Source organism: Colossoma macropomum, unplaced genomic scaffold, assembly GCF_904425465.1.
Source record: "Colossoma macropomum unplaced genomic scaffold, Colossoma_macropomum, whole genome shotgun sequence".
NCBI lineage: Eukaryota > Metazoa > Chordata > Actinopteri > Characiformes > Serrasalmidae > Colossoma > Colossoma macropomum.
Window position 1 is genome coordinate 5,621,489 of NW_023494806.1, and position 19,136 is coordinate 5,640,624.

A 19,136-nucleotide genomic window follows, 5' to 3' on the forward strand; every position below is an offset into this window, starting at 1 on the left:
GGAAAACTGAAATGCTGAAAAGAGTGTATTTTGTTCCTAGAAGCAAGAGGCAAAAATTGGCTAAACTGTTGTTGTAGGGCTTGTTAACATTGTTTACTATATGAAAACATTTTCTTTTTTAGTGTTAAGTCATTTACTTTTGTGCCGTCACTGGCCCACTATGGACTATTGGCCCCACCTCAGCATTGGCCCAAGAACCACCAAAGAGGGCTTGTGGTCCACAGCCCAGTGTCTGAGAAACCCTGATTTAAAGCAATTGATCAGCCAAGTCAAAGCTGCAAGGCTAATGTAGCTAGTAATGCAAGTAATGGATGCTTACCAATTTGCATTATTCAAAGTCATCAGGTCATGTTGAGTTGTTAAGTAATCTCAAATTGGAGAGGTGGTTTCTGGGGTAACACTTTACTGTAGGGCAGGTCTTTATAAGGCTATATAAGGTCATCATGACAATCGAACTACGTAAATACTTATACAGGCTTATTACACGTCATAAAGGCTGCTTTTGTCAACTTTGGTGTTAAGTTGGCATGAGACCAATGTCAAGTGACCCATTTTTTCTGACACTGGGTTGTCGTAATATGCCACATTATAGCAACTGACTTTGTACTGTGAATCAGTGGCATAATGCTGAGGATGCAACATAGCTTAAATATTACAAATGGCAAAATAAAACTCACTTTGTCTAAAAAACCACACAAAATGTTCAGTTCAGTTCAACCAGCCTGATTTGGCAAGCTATGTCATAGTATCATCATTACATCACATATACTGTGAGCTAAGTCTGTCATTTCAACCCAGAAAGCGACATGACATAACCTAATGCCAGAAAATAAAATGTCACCTGACATAGATGTTGCATCAACTTGACATGAAAGTTGGCAAATGCAACCTTTATGACAACTAACACCAATTTGAATAAGTGTCAATTGTTGTGAAGGATTTACATACAATGGTATGCAGATGTTTGAACACCACTGGTCAAACTGAACACCACTGGTTGATTTTAATATCAAAAGTAACAAATAAAAGTGACAAAAAAACAGTCATTGTGCATTAAAACGTGCAGGAGTGTGTTTTCTGTAGAGGACGTGTTACTTATTTTAGAATATCAACAAAACCTGTCATTTGACCAGGGGTGCCCAAACTTTTGCACGCGACTGTAGTTGTTATGTAGCCTTAGTAACACTGAGCACTTTCAAAAGCACTTTCATAGCTATAAAAAGAACTGGTAGCCTCCTGAGGCCTGAACTTCATCTGTATTATATTTTTCTTTTTAATATCTCAGTTTAGCTACATTAGCCTCGTAGCCTCAGTGCAAAATAAAGAAGCAAGTTTCAGACACTAAACATGTCTTGGTTGACTGATTACATTTAAGCTGTAGGGGATAATTAGATTGTGACCAAACCATCGCTTTGATTTGTGGGCACCGTCGCTGGTAGCACTATAGTGGCCTTCAGTGGCGGGAAAAAACACGCTACATAATGTGGTCGTGTCCATTACGTTCTGGCAGTGGGCCATAGTGGCATCTGATGAGGATGGACTTTCCAGCATCCTCGGGCATTGTTCGGCAATTTGGGAAACTTCCTGCTCTTCATCAGGGTGGGACGAGGATGAGGAGTGCAGGAAAGAGTGAGGACCAAAACAAAACTGTTCACAAACTATCGCTAATTTTCCTCCTGGCTGCCGCACTGTAAAACACATTTGTTGGGATACTTAAGCATGTAAGGCGTCTACCTTAAACAATGGTTATATAATCCAGCTGTTTATTCTATATCACTAAAATCACACGTGTAATATAATTTACACTTTGTACACTGTATGTGTTAATCAGAGGTGGAACTCAATGTAGTTAGAAACAAAAGTATTATTTCTGGAAGATCTGAACTTCACTCAACTGTAATTAACATTGAATACTTGTAATTTTACTCAGTTACACTTACTTACAGTTTCAATTAGACCTTCAAAGTACTCGTTACTAATCTCAAAGATGAGGAGATACATTTTATTAGTTTTCTATTGCGAGTCAGTCAAGGCCCTGTGCTTTTTACTCTATGTCTTTCATTAAAATATCCAAACAAATTCATATTCATGAAAAATAAACTTCCCATAACTACACTAGCTTTGGGTCCATACCTTAGGTTTCTCCATATTTTGCCCATTTTTGTGTGTTTTGATTATTAACTGTGTTCTTTTCAATACTTATGGTCATTATGTGGATCCACAGTTCAACTCACTCCCACAAATACAGAACTTACATGTGAGTGTCACAGTAGTTACTGAATAATTCATAGTAATAACTGATTAATTTATAGTAGTTACTGAATAATTCACAGTAGTAACTGATTATGTTATAGTAGTTACTGAATAATTCACAGTCCTTACTCAATAATTTATAATAATTACTGAATGATGACTATTAGTTACTGAATTATGTACAGCAGTTACTGAATAATGCAGAGCAGTTATTGAGTCATTTATAAAGGATACTGAACAATTTATAGTACTTACTAAATACAACATAAAGGATCAAGAGGTAATCTTGCAATACATCTGTGCTTGGGGTCGGTAAATGCATAAGAGTGTTCTAGACACATTTCCTCAAATCATCAAAACAAGTTTTCAGCTTGTGAACGGACAGTCTAACTCCTGATATTAGAGCAGTGTACTGGTGCTTGTTGGGAATGCAGGGTCGAGCCACCCTTTACTCTCTCTATAATGTGAAACGGTTAGGTTTTCACCACGTTGGTTAACAAAGCCTCTCGGGGAGAGACCCGGAGAGGTGGTCTTACTGGGGGCAACAGGAAATGGCTAACTTGTTTCATTTAGAAAGCCCACCCCATGTGCCCCCAGAAGTTAAACTGAGGATTGGAGGCCATGATACCCCAAACTCAGAGTCAGAGTCAGAAAACACTTATTTTGCCCACACATTCATTTGTGTTATACTTACTCTGATATCCACAGAAATTACACATTATAGTGGTTACTAAATTAAAAGGTCTTGAGATTAACAACTGAATAATAAGCCTAGAGCTCAAGGGGTTAATCTTAAGACCTGTTATTCAGCAACCACTATGAATTATTCAATAACTACTATAAATATATTGTAAATTATCCAGTGATTATTATATTTAACTCAGTGACTATTATGAATGATGTTGTAACTCCTATAAAGTTTCAGTAACTATTAAAAATGATTCAATAACTACTTTAAATGATTCAGTAAATAGCATAAATTACTCAGTACCTACTAAGAATTAGTCAGTAACTATTGTAAATTATTATTATATATTATTCAATAACTATTATGAATACCTATAAAGTATTTAGTAACTAGTATGTAGTACTTAGTAACTACTAAGAATTACTCAGTAACCATTGTAAATTATTCAGTAATTATTACATATTATTCAGTAACCATTACAAATTATTATTATATATTATTCAGTAACTATTATGAATGCCTATAAAGTATTTAGTATCTGGTATAAATTATTCAATAACTACTCTAAATGATTCAGTAACTAAAAACTACTAAGAATTATTCAGTAATTATTATATATTATTCAATAACTATTGCAAATGCCTACAAGACATTAAGTAACTAGTATCAGTAACTCAGTATTCAGTAACTACTATAAATTAACCAATAACTACTAAAACACAGTCAATAACATAAATGAATTAGTATCTACAATAAACTAGTCTGTAACTACTACAAATGATTGAGTAACTACTGTAAATCATTTAGTAACTACTATGAAACTAACCTGTAAGTTCTGTACTAATGAGTGTAAGATATTGAGGTGTGGACCCACGTACAGAGGTCAGTTTTTTGCTTTGAAGTAGCCATACAGAAAAGGATGCAAGTTTCTGGGAATGAAAGATATTCCTGTTTTAAACAGTAATCAGTTATGAGTTGAATTTCAGTTCTTCAGTTGAAGTGGTTGAACTGAAAATGAGCTGATTGTGTCTCAAGCCAACCCAAAGCTTGGGTCTGCTGTTTTCTGGAGAACGTTTGTTCCGTGTGCTCTGGGTTTTAGTGAACATCCTGAGGGGAACACCACAAATGTTGGAGAAAGATGAAAAGAACCAGTCAGTCGGAGACTTTGGGGACACTAATACAATGGGTTTGAGTGAGTAAAGGCCATTTTCCCCTAAATATGTCCTGGAAAAACACGCACACATACACATTCACCGACTTGCTCTCTTAAGCGGGCCAACAGGGATCACTCTCTGGTTCAAGTTCATGGAAATGAAGTGAAGGCCATATGTAGTGAAAATGGAGCTTTGGTCAGCAAAGTGATTAACAAAGGAAAGAGAGCGAGAGAAGACAGAAAGGTTCCTCACACTTCCAGACAGCTCTGCCAGAGTCAACATGAGACTTTCTTATATTCAAATAAATACTGACTTTGAGGAGAAAGCGGGGGGTTACTGGACAATAGGGGGACTCAACGTTAACTCTATAGGCTCCGACAACCATGTAGAACTTTAACTGCTCACTCTTAGAACTACTTGTGCATTCATTTTCATAGCAATTACTGAGCGGCTAGTTGCTACTATGCTGCACATTTAATTGTTTGTTAACCATGTTTACAATGTGTATACACTTAAAAAGGGTTCCTTAGTAAAGAAAACAGTTGTACATAGAACCATGAACACTCAAAGAACCCTTTGCCTGATTAAATGGTTCTTTGCATAGTGAAAGGTTCTTCAGGCTGACAGAGAATGTGTTGTACATAGCACCTGCTACTGTTCTAATCTTAATCTTTGGTGCTATTTAGAACCATTTTCAAAAGGATTCCAAATAGAACCATAAACAACACATGCTTCATCAATCTGAAGAACCATTTCACCATGCAAAGAACTATTTAATCATGCAAAGGGTTCCTTGAGTGTTTATGATTCTATATAAAACCATTTTCTTTACCAAAGAATGATTGAAGAACCTTCTTTTCTAAGAGTGAAAGCTAACCAATCACAGTGTTTTTAAAATTGAGTCTTCAGCAATCACAGTTGAGAGCTTTTGTGGGTTTTCATGTAATCCAACAAAAGTACAGTGTTTTTGCTCAAAATAATGCAGGCCAATCTTTACCTATAACAAATGAATGATTAACCAATATATTACAAGGCATATCACACTTAATAAGGGTAAGAAGTAATAAGAGGCAGTACAATCACAAAACTAGTAGATTGTCCAAATGGTGCAGCCCTATTAGTTACTGAACGTTCCAATATTAATAACTGAATAATAAACCTAGGTTTCAAGAGATTAAAACTAGAGATGTCAGAACACCACTTTTTTATGATACTGATGCTGAAACCTTGAGTATTGGCCAATAGCAATAACTATATCAATACAAATATCAATATTGGAACCTTGAGTATTGGCCAATACCGAGCCCCATTCTGAAACCTTGAGTATTGGCCAATATCAACCCCCATATTGAAACCTTGAGTATTGGCTAATATCAATGCCCGTATTGAATCCTTGAGTATTGGCCAATATTTATCCCCATATTGAAACCTTGAGTATTGGCCAATATCAATGCCCATATTGAAACCTTGAGTATTGGCCAATATCGATCCCCATTCTGAAACCTTGAGTATTGGCCAAGATCGATCCCCATATTGAAACCTTGAGTATTGGCCAAGATCGATCCCCATATTGAAACCTTGAGTATTGGCTAATATCGATCCCCATATTGAAATCTTGAGTATCGGCCAATATCGATCCCCATATTGAATCCTTGAACATTGGCCAATATTGATACCCATTCTGAAACCTTGAGTATTGGTCAATACCAATCCCCATATTGAAATCTTGAGTATTGACCTAGACTGACCCCCATACTGAAACCTTGAGTATTGGCCAATACCGATCCCCATATTGAATCCTTGAGTATTGGCCAATACCGATCCCCATTCTAAAACCTTGAATATGAGCTGCTACTGATATTGAAACCTTGAGTACCGGCTAGTATGAATCTCAATGTTGAAACCCTGAGTACTGGTCATTACCATTACAGATATTATACTATACACATATATAGATACTATATTGTTGAAAAAAAAAACTATTAAGCTTTAAACTGAGCTATTTTTAATTAAAGTACTTCACCTATGATGACTATTCAAACATAAACTATCATGCTGAAGCTACTCAAACACTCTATTACTTCACAGGAGAATCACATGGTTCACTCTTTTTTCCCTCCAATATCCGATCCAGCATTTTCTGCTGAGATTGACTCGATACCAATACCTGCTATCAGATGTTTCCATCTCTAGTTAAAACTAATTTTGGCTGAACCTCAACCCAGTATAAGACAGATCTCAGTGACAGACTGATAATGAGCCCTCATGTTTAGAACCAGCAGAGGTGTGCGGTACATCCATTTACTCAGTTCTGTGCACTCAAGTACAATTTTGTTGGGATTGTAGTTTGTTTAGTATTTTCAAATGCTATTTTTACTTATTAGCGAGTAAAGTCGTCTGATTTTTACATGGTTACATTCACATCATTAACATTTGATCACTAATTCTTTGACTGTTCTGTGATTGGTCACATGGAACTTTTGAGGTTTATCTTTTCATTTTAGACCAAAAAAATCCAAAAAGAGAAGGATAGAAGCTAAAAAACTCCAGTTCCTGTGCTGATGGATGCTGGATGTACTAAGACGTTCTACTGCAGTTCAATACATTGCTCACTTAACCGGTTTTGACCTGCAACTTTTTTCACTTCTACTCCAGTTGTTTTTGGAAAGGTACTTTTACTTCCACTGTAGTCATTATTTCACTGAAGTAACAATATTTTCACTTAAGTATGCTCTACACATCTTTGAAAAACAGCCTTAAGGCATAATCTGGGCTCCAGTCCTGCTGACCCTTCTCAGATGGAGGAAAGGTTTTAATTAATTTGGGAGATTGTTGTGGCCCCAATTCCGTATCATCGGCTTTCTTGTGGCAGGAATGCCAGCTATTCAGATTTCGACCAATGGGGGCGGCGCAGAGGCCCAGGTGATGACGGGCTTGGGGCTTCTGCTCCGATAGGAAAAGGATACTTTTTCAAAAGCTAAAAGCTTCCCCAGCTCTAAAACAAAGTCAGACGGGAAAGAGAAGAGAGAAGAAAGGTGATTTTTTTCTGCCCTTTTTTTGAAAAGGGATCTGCCCTCATGTGAGCTCGGGACATTCCTCAGTCCTTTCTGTTTCGTTGAGAAATTTGCTTAATGAAATGGGCTTTCAGACCCTCCATGACCATCTGGACTTAAACACACACACACTCACACACACACACACTCACATACGTTTGTGGACGTTCAGAAGAGCACTGTTGGATATATTTATCATTTTACTGCAATTAGAAAAAATATAAAAACTTCCACTTAAAAAATCAACATTTAAATACAACAGCAGAAGCTCCTGAATATTTATCATTCCAAGTTATAATGAAAGAAAAAGCAAGATATGAACTCCAATAAAGTCGAGAGGAAACACTGCAGCACAACATTACTTAAATATGTTTGTAGCTTTTAATGCAGGATTTGATTTACTTTCATATAAAGAAAGTCTATGATTTTTTATAGTGTGGTGAAACATACTTTATAGCCAATACTGCATAATTCATAGTGCTTACTGAAAAAATTGTAGTAGTTACTGAAAAATTCATAGTGCTCACTGAAAAATGTGTAGTAGTTACTGAATAATTCATAGTGCTTACTGAAAAATGTGTAGTAGTTACTGAATAATTCATAGTGCTTACTGAACAATTTGTAGTAGTTACTGAATAATTCATAGTGCTTACTGAAAAATGTGTAGTAGTTACTGAATAATTCATAGTGCTTACTGAAAAATGTGTAGGAGTTACTGAAAAATTCATAGTGCTTACTGAACAATTTGTAGTAGTTACTGAATAATTCATAGTGCTTACTTAAAAATTTGAAATAGTTACTGAATAATTCATAAGGGTTACTCAAAAATTTGTAGTGGTTGCTGAATAATTCATAAGGGTTACTCAAAAATTTGTAGTGGTTGCTGAATAATTCAAAGTGGATACTAAGTAATTTATAGTTGTTACTGAATACTGTTTATCCATTAAAGCAAAAATCGTTTAGTTATTGTATTATTCAGTAACTAAAATGTCACATAGTAGCAGTGAATAATTTATGGTAGTTACTGATTAGTTCATGATGGTTACTGAAAAGATTGTAGTTGTTACTGGAAAATCCATAGTGGATACTAAATAATTTACAGTTACTGAATACTGTAACTAATATGGAGTTAATAAAAATAGATACTGAGTAGTTACTTATTCATAGTAGCTTCCCAGTAATTCACAGTTATTAAAAATATAATTCATAATAGATAAATGACTAATTTGTAAAAGTTACTAAATAATTTGTAGTAGATACGGTATCATTCATAATGGTTACTGAACAACTAACAGTCATAACTTAATTATGTTTATATAATACTGAACAATTCATAGTAGATACTGAATATTAGCCATTGAAGTAATGCATGTTATATAGCATTTACATAGTATTTACTGAATAATTTATGGTAGTTACTGAATAATTCATTAATGTGCTAAGTAATAATTACATGTAGGTACATGGTAGTTACCACATAACTCATAGCAGTTATCATCATAATAATGATACTCATAATAATTACTGAATAATTAATTACTTTAGTTGCTAATTAGTAATTAGATAAGCCTAATCCCAGCCTTATTATTCAGCTATTAACCTCAAGACTGAAAGGTCAGTAATTATTATGGATTATTCAGCATCTTTTGCAGTTATAAGAGTGAGTAAATGACAAACCCTGAAAGTGGTCAGTTTTGCTTTTAAAGAGTGATACAGAAGAGGATGCACATTTTGGGCAAGGAAAGCCATATTTTGGGCCTATTTTGGTAAACGAAGGCTACAATGCAGCCGTGCTTTTGGCCTGATGGCCTGGTTTTGTCCTGCAGTGGCTTTTGGTAGCCGGTGGTCAGGGTGGAGGTTTGGACGTGCTGATGGAGCCAGATGGCAGCTGTCACGGCTCTATTTGTTAACTCAGCAGAGACATGTGGAGAGACGACCTTACTCTACTCAAATAAACAAACCCAGGGGGGCGGAGGTGGCCGTCAGAGAGAGGGAGAGAGAGGGAGAGAGATGTGCATTTCTCAAACTCTCTCTCTCTCAGCCACATTACACAGTTATGAAGGATTATGTGAGATACAGATAGAGTCTGATTTCCATCTTTTCTTTCATTTTGTGGAAACGACTGTTTTCAGTACTAACCCAAATCATAATTAGCAAACCTCTAAAACCACAGAAAACCAGGCCAAGAAAGCTGTTTAGTGAGAATAAAGCCTTTTAATTACTATTTTAAAATCCACATGATGCTGAGACTGATCTGTTTTGTACAGTTATATGGAAAAGGCATCATTAAGGTGATATCCTAAATAAATTTATACATTTCATATCATAACTGCTACCGTAATGAAACTCTCACTTGCTGCAACTCCTACCTACGTCTGTACTCAATGGGCTTTTAGTCTACCTCATACCACTCAGTGCCTGCTCTCATGTAAATACAGCAAATCTGTCTTATATGCTATACTTTTGTTTCTACTCTCTTATACTTTAACTTACGTCTATTTTTATTGCTATTTTTTATTTTCTGCATAGTATATCGCTGTTGTCGGAAGATAACATTGCATCTCCATTTTTCAGTTTTTGACATAATTTGAAAATACCTGTTGTTCTTTACATTGTGTGTAAATTTCATGATGAATGGACCAAAAGAAACGGCCCAGAATGACTTGGAAAAAAGTCTGGTTCCATTGACTTACATTAAAAGTAAAGTAGGTTTTTCTTTCTCCTGTAAAGTTACTGTTTTGGAGATACGTCTTGGTACTGAAACACTGCAATTTCCCTTCGCGATCAATAAAATTCTATCTATCTATCTATCTATCTATCTATCTATCTATCTATCTATCTGGGACACCTCAAACTGTCCACCATTTACTGAGCTTCAACAATTCAAACAGAGAATGATATCAGCAACATCATGAGTACCTAATAGTAGTGATAGTAATGAGATTCATAGTCTTTTAATGGGGCATGAATTACTGATTTCTAATTTGGGAATGTGTTACAATGTAGCTTAAATCATTTTTAATGAAAGAAAACAAACAAACAAAAAGGAACTGGTGAATACGTTTGTGAAACTAGTTATCGCAGATGCCACATGAGATCATGATTCCACATGATTTCAGCTCCACAGAGTGAAAAACATTCAACCTTAAAACCTTTAAAAAGAGCAGAATGGTGGTAATTCCTGTGAATTAGAGCCACAGCAGTGTTCACATCACTGTCATCTACAGCCCCAGTGTGCGTGAGAAGGCTGAATGGACATAAATGAGGTGAATAAGGCTGAACTGGAGGGAGGGGGGTTTATTGGGGGAGGGGGGGCTATATGAGGCAGAACATGGTCTCACCCTTTCATTGTGTTCCACTCCATTGTGTTTAACTGTCCCCAAATGAAATGGCAAAAATAAAATTGTTGAGCTGAACAGGAAAACTGGACACACTCACCAGAACGGAACTGTGAATGTGTGTGTGTGTGTGTGTGTGTGTGTGTGTGTGTGTGTGTGTGTGTGTGTGTGTGTGTGTGTGCTCCATTCCTCCATCATCCCTTTGCTTTGTTCCTGTTTCTCAGCTACAGATACTGGACATTATAGCTCATTATCATTATTATTATTAGTATTATTATTAGTAGTAGTAGTAGTAGTTATCAGCATTTTAGTCAATATTAGTGTTATAGTACTAATTATTATTATTAGTTAGTTACACTAATAGTATTATTATTAGTTATTAGTATATTAGTAAATAGTAGTAGCTGCATTAGTATTATTAGTTGGCTTTAAGTTAATAATAAGTAGTAATATTTGTTGCACGTGGCCAACAGAGAATCGAAAAAAATAAACTAGAAGTCATTTCTAATAAAAAAAAATCTCATTTACTAGTAAAACCACGCGTGGATCATATTTAAGTGAAATTCAATTAATTATTAAAAATCAATTAACGGGGTCGTGTCAGTTCTAAATGGTTTATAATTGGCATAATAACAATAATAACAATAATAATAATAATAATAATAATAATAATAATAATAACTGTTAATAGTGGCACAAAATGTGTTTTATTAGCAGTTGTTTTTATTATTATTTATTTACGTTTATTATTTTGTATTATTTTTAATATTAGTACTGGTAGGGTTATTATTATTATTATTATTATTATTATTATTATTATTATTGAATAAACTGAATATAACTAACTGAAATGAAAGACGAGTTCGTTTGTGTCCTTTATTTGATTCCCAGCTTTGGGCTTCACCTCCTAATATAGCGGATTATGTGATTGTATGAATGTTTACTGTTTCACCATAAATATACAGATGATATCATTCACAGATATTTACACCTAAACGGATCTGAGCTGATCAGCCCTCAGTGCTGCGGTCGTTAGTGTTCGGACCCCCTGCTATCTGAAACCTGGGGGGCTCACGGAGGGCCGCTGCGGCTCAGTAAGGCCACTGTCGGGGGGCTGTCAGGGGGCTGTCAGGGGGCAAATAGTTTCTTCCTGCGCTGCGCTGCTTTGCGGCTCCGGACTCGTATTTATGCAGGATTGGGTTTAAATACAGAGAGACGCTCAGGAGACGCTCACTGCTCTGATTGATTAGCTGCTAATTGATCTGGGGCTCTAATTAACATCTCACCAGCTCTCTCCCTCTCCCTCTCTCTCTCTCTCTCTCTCTCTCTCTCTCTCTCCATCACACATGCATCATAACTGCGCGATGCTTTGGGGTTGAGAAGACTGTAACTGACTCTCGGAGTTTCAGCTCAGCTGCCTGATTTAACATTTACATTCAACTGAACTTCTAAGAAGAACTAACACACACACACACACACGCACGCACAAACAAAGACCCCCGCCCTCCCACACACACACCATGGAGATCATGCTTGCACGCACGAGCTCTCCTCGCTGGGTGTGGGTGTGCAGGGCTTAGTTTCTCTCTCACACACAGCGCTGTACTTATTATTATTATTATTATTATTATTAGCAGCAGCAGCAGCAGTAACTAGTATATAGATGCGATTACTATATTGTAAGCACTAAATAGTATGAATGTTATTAGTAGCAGTAATAGTAATAAGTGTGTTATAATAATAATTATTATTATTATTATTATTATTATTATTATTATTATTGTTATACGACTATATTACGAAGCCTTTTTTTAAGTAGTAGTATTAGACGTCGCAGTTATAGCAGTAGGTTTGTTGCTGTTAGTATTATTATTAGCAGTAATAATAGTAATACTAGTCGTAGTGTTGTTGATGCTGTTGTAAAAACTGTTGTAATAATGTTACAATTATGTAACAACAAAAATAGTATATACTATATATTACTTATATATACTAAATACACTGTATTTCTGAACTACAAGCAGAAATTATTATTATTATTATTATTATTATTATTATTATTATTATTATTATTTGCAGTAATAGTAGGTGTGTAATAATAATATGTAATATAGTATCTGCTTGTAAAGTATAACAAATGATATATATATATATATATATATATATATATATATCATTTACACTACTTTATACTTCATATACATTATATATATATATATATATATATATATATATATATATATATATATATTGTAACAAACCTTTTACTGGTACTGGTTTACTATTTATTTATTTATTTATTTATTTATTGAGCTGAAGTGTAGTAAGTGTGGCTCGTGCGGTGGTTTATACTGAGTTTGAACCTCCTTTACAGACACACTGTCCGCTCATACTGAACTGGTCAAGTTCAAACTCAACACACACACACACACACACACACACACACACACACACACACACGCACACACAGTCAGATGATCGGCTGATTAAGGAGGAGGAATGAAGAACTGACTCTACATCAGTGTTTACACTGTTTACCAGCACAGGCCGCTTTAAAACACTGACCGCCACAAACAGCGACGAATTCATTTTTCGGCCGAAATTTACATTTTAAAAATACAAAAAGCGGGAATATTTTATTTCCCTAACTTTGTTAATGGGATTATTTCCTCAGACGAGGCGATGCAGCGCAGTACTGAGACTCTACTCCAGTCTAATATTAGAAATAATATCTAAAGGGAATATATCGGCTAATAAAGTCATAGAATTTCTACCGTCTCAGACAAATTTAGAGCTAATTTTGGACAATTTAAGACGAATAAACAAATACAACAATTTGAAACAATGACGATACAATGTAAATGGCTTTAAAACGCCTTGATCCATTTGAATGTTCTAAATTTGCCATCGTTCTCCAAATTTTCACTACAGCGAATTAATTCGCTCTGTTTGCACGAATTGAAATTCATTTACAGTCATCGCGGATTTTCCCTACACGCCTAAAAAGGTTCTTCAGGGGTTCTTTAGTAAAGTTAATGGGTCTATTTATTGAACCACTGCATGCTTAAATGGTTCTTTGCATGGTGAAATGGCTCTTCAGACTGAATGAGAGTGTGTTGGATATGGTTCTATTTAGCACCAAAAAGGGTTCTGCTATAATTCCAAACTTCACATTTTAACAAGAATCATTTCAGAGCTATATTGAACCATTTTCGAAAATATTCTATAAACATTCTCCACCAATCTGAAAACCATTTCACCATGCAGAGAACCATTTAAGTACGCAAGTGGTTCTAAATAGTTTCGAAATAGAACAATTCCCTTTACTAAAGAACCCGTGAAAAAATCTTTTTTGAGAGTTTAGTTAGGAAAAAAATCATTAGCGTAAATGTAATCAAAGCAGAGTGGAGTCTGCACGCGGCTCTCATATGAACAGAAGATCCTGTAACTCACCTCGTGCTTTGACTTTGCTGAAATTCCTTCATCATATCCGTTTCAGTAACGCTAACTAGGCAAAATCACAGACATAGTGATTCTAATAGAAACGTCTGTAATCTCGCTGCGCCTTAAACACACAGTATACACACCGTCTTGTAAATAAGCCGAAATGGCATTTTAAACGGGTTTGTCTTCGATTAGTCGAGCTGTTTTGAAGATTAAAATGACCAACAGCGTGAATTACCAAGAAGCAAGAAGCGCTGTTTAACGCCATCACTGTTTTCGCTTAGGCACAAAGAGCTGATGGATCTGCTCTGAGCTCCACTGGGCTTCAGAGTGAAACCCACCTGCACAGCGCGGACAGAGCAGGAACCGAAGCGCCGCTGCTCTGCACGACCACCTTAAACACCAAGAGTCAACATTCAAATGAAAAACCAGAGACCGATAAACTACTAAGCTGACCAGACTACTATGCTGACAAGATACTACTGACCTTAGACTGAAGACACTGATAAAAGTAATGCACTCACTTTGTGATTAAATGTGTAGCATTTTCACATTAGTAACAATATATCACAATAACACAATTAATGGGAAAAGCAATTAAACCAAAATACAAAATTATTGTGTGTGTATATATATATAACAAACTATTGACTGTGTTCCAACCAGCTACTTTAAAGTACTGACTAGATACTAACAAACTACTGACTGTATGCAGGCCAGCTTCTAACAACCTACTGATTATGTAAGGACTAGCAAATAATAAAGTATTCACCAACAACTCCTGACTGTGGTGATGAGCTATTAACAAGCTACTGACCAATTATTAACAAGCTGACTGTGTACTGACCAGCTACTCACAAACTTCAACCCAGCTACTAACAAACTAAAGAACACTTACTAACAACCTATTGACTTTATGTTGACCAGCTACTAACAAACTACTGACTGTGTACTGACCAACTAACAATAAAATATTCACCAACCAATTACTGACTGTAGTAGTGATCAGCTATTAACAAGCTACTGATCAGCTATTAACAAGCTACTGACCAATTATAAACAAGCTAACTGTGTACTGACCAGCTACTCACAAACTTCAATCCAGCTACTAACAAACTACTGAACACTTACTAACAACCTACTGACTGTATGTTGATCAGCTACTAACAAACTACTACCCAGCTAATAACAACCTACTGACTGTATGTTGATCAGCTACTAACAAACTACCACCCAGCTAATAACAACCTACTGACTGTATGTTGATCAGCTACTAACAAACTACTACCCAGCTAATAACAACCTACTGACTGTATGTTGATCAGCTACTAACAAACTACTACCCAGCTAATAACAACCTACTGACTGTGGGTTGACCAACAAACCCCTGACTGTACTGATCAGCTATTACCAGGCTACTGACCAATGATTAACAAGCTACTGACTGTGTACTGACCAGCTACTCCCAAACTTCATTCCAGATACTAGCAAACCACTGACAGTATACTGACCTGCTATTAAACCCTGCAGTGCTGAATTGTTCATTACATTATACAATCCCTGTAAACCGGAAAGCAGCGCTGTAAGTCTTAACTGAACCTTGCAGATGTTACTGCAGTGCTGTAGGTATTCACTCAGCTCCTAACAGTGACCTCAGTACTGTAAGACTCACTCCAGCACTGTTTGTTTTTGCAGTTGCAGGTCTGCAGTGTAAATCAGTGATCACTGCAGAATGACCGTTAAAGGCCTCTGCAGGCTGAGGCAGTAGAGGATCCGCTCCAGAGCGTCAGTGCTGCTCTACAGACTGGCACTAAAGACCGAAGTAAAGACTCGAACACACCTGAACTGACTGCTCCTAAAACACAGCGCGTCTGTCATCATCCGGGTCACGCTGCCAGTTTTATTAATAGTCAGAGACGCTCTCGCTCTGCGGCGAGGAGAGAGATAAGTAACGCCGAGTGTTGCGCAACCTCACGCCTGACTGCATTCCTGTCCGTCCCTCCGTATTTATTTATTTATTTATTCTTCCATCGCCTCTGAATTTTGTCTGTTATCGCCTGAGGAATTACAAAGGCCGCTTCCGACTTGGCAGTGATGGAGTGAGTCGCTATCAGCAGCATCAGATAAAGAGCGGAGAACAGGGCTCGAGTTTAGATCTAACAGCAGCACATCACTGATCACTACAGCCGGCACAGTTCCGCTCTCAGCCCTCACACCCGCTCACTCTCAGCCCTCACACTCTGAGCCCTCACACTCTGAGCCCTCACACTCTCAGACCCTCACTCTGAGACCCTCACACTCTGAGCCTTCACACTCTCAGACCCTCACTCTGAGCCCTCACACTCTGAGCCCTCACACTCTCAGACCCTCACTCTGAGACCCTCACACTCTCAGACCCTCACACTCTTCCACTCTCAGCCCTCACACTCTCAGACCCTCACTCTGAGACGCTCACGCTCTCAGACCCTCACACTCTTCCACTCTCAGCTCTCACGCTCTCAGAGCCTCACTCTGAGACGCTCACACTCTCAGCCCTCACCCTCTGAGCCCTCTCAGATAGAATTAGACCCTTTCTCAGACCCTCACTCTGAGACCCTCACACTCTTACACTCTCAGCCCTCACACTCTCAGCCCTCACCCTCTGAGCCCTCACACTCTCAAACCCTCACACTCTTACACTCTCAGCCCTCACATTCTTACACTCTTAGACCCTCCCACTCTCACACTCATACACTCTCAGCCCTCACACTCTCAGGCCCTCACTCTCACACCCCCACACTCTCAGACCCCCAATGTAGACCCTCAGACTCTCACACTCTTACAGTCTCCGCCCTCCGCTCTCAGACCCTCAGCTCGTGACGGAATGAAGGAATGAAGGAAGGAATAAATGGAGGGATGAAGGAATATTATCACAGGAAAAGCAGAGTGACGAACGGATAAACAAACAGAGACGCACACAAACAAGTAAATAAATATTTTTCTCACAGTAAAGAGACTCATTATTAGGTAAATAAATAAATGAATTAATAAAACAAGTCAACAAATTCGCCACAAAAATAAATCGATCAATTATTTTGCCTCAAAAATTAAGCAATTAATTACTTAATTATACGTGCACATATGTGTAATGAATAAATATTATTACATTTATTTGTATTATCTTAATGCAATAAATAAATAAGCACATATGCATTGTTATGCGATTGTGTTATTAAACAATAACAGATTAAATAAATAAATAAACAGGAAAGTAAAAGGAAGCGAGTGCGCTGCACTGACCCTCCTCTCTAAAACAGGCGCTGCACATTAAAATAACACCGTAATCACTGACTAATGCGCACTGATATTCGCATCGTTATTATCAGAGAGGATCTAATTCTATTAATTACAGTGTTTTTGGCTCTGAGAGCGCGTCTAAAGTATCCCAGCGCTCTTTTCCACTAAAGGCCATCAGATGGTGGAGTGAGAGGATCCAGATAAGCTCGCGGAGCCGCGCTGTGTTAAGCTTTATCCCATTAGAGCCTCCGTCCAGCTCACAGCCAGCCTCGACAAAACATAACTTTAGTTGCCATTCATTAATGATGAACCACGATAAGCTGATAAGTGGATACTGCAGACTGGCCAGTGAAGGTCAAGTGCAGCTCCGCTTGGGTTTCAGCCTGCTTTATAAACACTTTATTACACACTCTACACTTTATTACGAACTCTACACTCTCAAAAAAAGATGGTTCTTCAAGGGTTCTTCGGGAAAGGTAATGGTTCTACTTTGAATCATGAGTTACAGAACAATTATCTTTACCAAAGAACCCTCAAAGAACCATCTTTTTTAAGAGTGTGGTTCTGGATAAAATCTACATGCCAAGCTTGACACTTTAACAATGGCAGAACCCTTTTGGTGCGATATGGAACCATAGACAATACATTCTCCATCAATCTGGAGAACTATTTCACCATGCGAGGAACCATTTAATCACGCAAATGGTTCTTTGGGTGTTCATGGTTTTATGTAGAACCATTACCTTTACTAAAGAACCCTTAAAGAACCATCTTTTTAGGAATGTGGTTCAATATAAAATCTACATGCCAAGCTTGACATTGTAACAATAGCAGAACCCTTTTTGGTGCTATATAGAACCATTAAAAAAAAAGTCTATATAGAACCATAGACAACACATTCTCCATCAGTCTGGAGAAACATTTCATCATGCAAAGAACCATTCAGTCATGCAAAGGGATCTTTAGCTGTTCATAGAACAATTCTCTTTACTAAAGAACCCTCAAAGAACCATCTTTTTAAGAGTGTGGTTTTGTGTTACTTCTACATGCCAAGCCTGATATTGTAACAATAGCAGAACCCTCTTTCGTGCTAAATAGAACAACTCTCAAAAAGGTTCTATATAGAACCATGTTCAACACATTCCCCATCAATCTGAAGAACAATTTCACCATGGAAAGAATCATTTAAGCATGAAGCATTCTAAGTAGAACCATTCCCTTTACTAAAGAACCCTTTTTAAGAATGTACACTTTATTACAACCCCCTCTTTACAGTTCACTGCTGCTGCTACGTCACCAGGCTCAGCTCATAGAGGCGTTTTAGAAAATCACAGAAATCACTGGTGTAGAAACGTGACTGCATGAAAAACAGCTCATTTTTGCACATTTAATCTGCCTAGAAGGACAGAAAAGGGTCTGAGCAGCCCTGCCAACAACACTAAACTGAAGAGTTTAAACGTAAGTTTAATGAAACTTTTTGAAAAAGAAATTTGAAGGAAAAATTACCCCAAAAAAAGCTAATAAAAAAATCTGCTGTGACGTAATGAACAGCAACACGAGTCTAAAACTGAACTAAAATATTTTTACGATTTTGTGTTACATTAGATATCATGCACGTTGCACATTTTATAAAATATTCAAATTAATCGTTAAAATACAATCATTTATTCTAAGAACTGAACATGCTGCTACCTGGCTGTTGATCATGCGTCCATCACTGATCAATAATCACCTTGTTTGTGTAACTCTGGGTCTGATGACGTCACTCAGGCTCCAAACTCCAAATTGGCATCTGGCATATGATTATTAATATCGCCGATGTTATTATTTTTTAGATTTATCACTCCGCCCCCCCCACCCCCACCTCCTCCCCCCCAAAAATTTGATTTGCAGTGATTGGAAAACTCAAGTTCGAATAAAAAAGGCAAAA